Source organism: Odontomachus brunneus, unplaced genomic scaffold (assembly GCF_010583005.1).
Source record: "Odontomachus brunneus isolate Ranch 3 - 2012 unplaced genomic scaffold, Obru_v1 Obru_scaffold_009, whole genome shotgun sequence".
NCBI classification, from domain to species: domain Eukaryota; kingdom Metazoa; phylum Arthropoda; class Insecta; order Hymenoptera; family Formicidae; genus Odontomachus; species Odontomachus brunneus.
The window spans coordinates 1137565-1139459 of record NW_022639459.1 but is presented as its reverse complement, the minus strand read 5'-3'; positions in this window follow the sequence as shown (position 1 = coordinate 1139459).

Sequence of the window (1895 nt, the reverse complement as noted above, 5' to 3'; positions counted from 1 at the left end):
GAGTGATTTGAATATTCGAACTCGCCGCCGCGCGATCCAGAACGAAGTTCCTCAGAGTCGGCAGCATCTAGAGGTCCAGGAGGTGCCGATCCACGTAAGCTACGAGAGCGCCATCCAGGGGTACAGAGAGCAACCACACGGTGGACGACCACTGGTAAGTCATTATCTACATTATTTCTATACGCGCGAAACTACGATTAAAGCCTGCGACTGTCCGACCACCGTAAGGTTATACTACGGTGTTTATACTACGCGTCTTGCGCGAAATCCATCGCGATTATCCTTGATCGCACGGATCCCCGGAATCACACGATTCGTTTAGCCCGAAAAATTGCAATCTGACCCAGTGCTAGAATTCGAGCGCTATTCTTCACGGCTGCGTGGTCGTAACCCGCCGGGACGTAATACATTCATCTTCAGAAATGCACTAATCAGCAAGCAATCCAGCATGAAAACAAGCATCATGTGCTGGCTTTATTCATAGTTGAAACCGTTTCATGGCCGGTATTCATAGTTGAAACTTATTTCAAGACTGTCTTAAGATAAATAATGTCTTAAGAAGCGAATACGGCTCTGTAATTGATTCATGACATCTTAAGACAGTACTTAAGATGATCTTAAATATAAGATCGGACTATGAATACCGGCCTTAAGGCCAAATCACACTAAAGCCCGTATCAGACTATAGATTAGGATTGAGATTGAATTGAAATTTAGCCAATCAGAGCAAAATTTACTAAGCTCAAGTTTGATGAACTTTGCTCTGATTGGCTAGTTTTTAATTCAATCTCAATCTTAATCCGTCGTCTGATACTGGCTTAACGATTGGCGATAGATGATTAACAATTAAAGATTAGATTTTAACGAAACAAACTTCAGCCTTGGCTTGCTTTGTTCCAATTGGTCAAGTTTCAATCTTCATCGTCAATCATCAATCGCCAATCGTTAGTGTGATTTGGCCTTTAGGCCTATTCAGTAGCCATATTCTGTAAAGCCCGTGTCACACTACGGATTGGAAATTGAGGATTGCGGATTGAAGATTAGATTTTGACGAATCAATGCACTTTGATCTTGGTCTGCTTGGCTTCAATTGGTCAAGTTCCAATCTTCAATCTGCAATCCTCTATCTTCAATCCGTAGTGTGACACGGGCTTAACTCATTATTGGAGTTAAGCCAACGGCACGCGATGGTTGTTTTCATGCTGGATTACTTGCTAGATAGAAATATTCTGTTTTGATTGGTGCATTTCTGAAGACGGACCAATCAGAATAGAGTATTTCCACCCAGCAAGCAATCCAGCATGAAAACGAGCATCATGTGCCGCTGATTTTAACGACAGTTTCATTATCGTTGCGCAGCTTTTGTATACCATAGAAAAGCTGCGCAACGATAACGAAATTGTCGTTAACTCCAATACGAGGGCTGCTCCGTAAGTTTTGCGACTAGTAAAGAAAACACGGTAATTTGTCATTGAAAATGGCTTTATTGTTTTTCAAAGTATTCTCCATGATGATCAATACACTTCTGCATTCGCTCAAACCATTTATTATAGCATCCATGCCACTCCGAAAGTGGTACCTCCAAAACATGTGTTTTAAACGCATCAACCGCTTCTTCTGGCGTCAAAAATCGTTGACCACGCAGTTTATTCTTGATGTTCGGGAATAAAAAGAAGTCATTGGGTGCCAAATCAGGACTGTACGGTGGATGACCCATTAATTCGATGTTTTCACTGGTCAAGTAAGCGGTTGTTTGAGCCGATGTGTGAGAGCTCGCATTGTCATGGTGAAAAATGATTCGTCGTCTTGAGTTGTTTTTCTTTATTTGGCCGAAGACTTCTGGCAAACAAATGGTTGTGTACCACTCAGAATTGACCGTTCTACGTTTCTCTAAG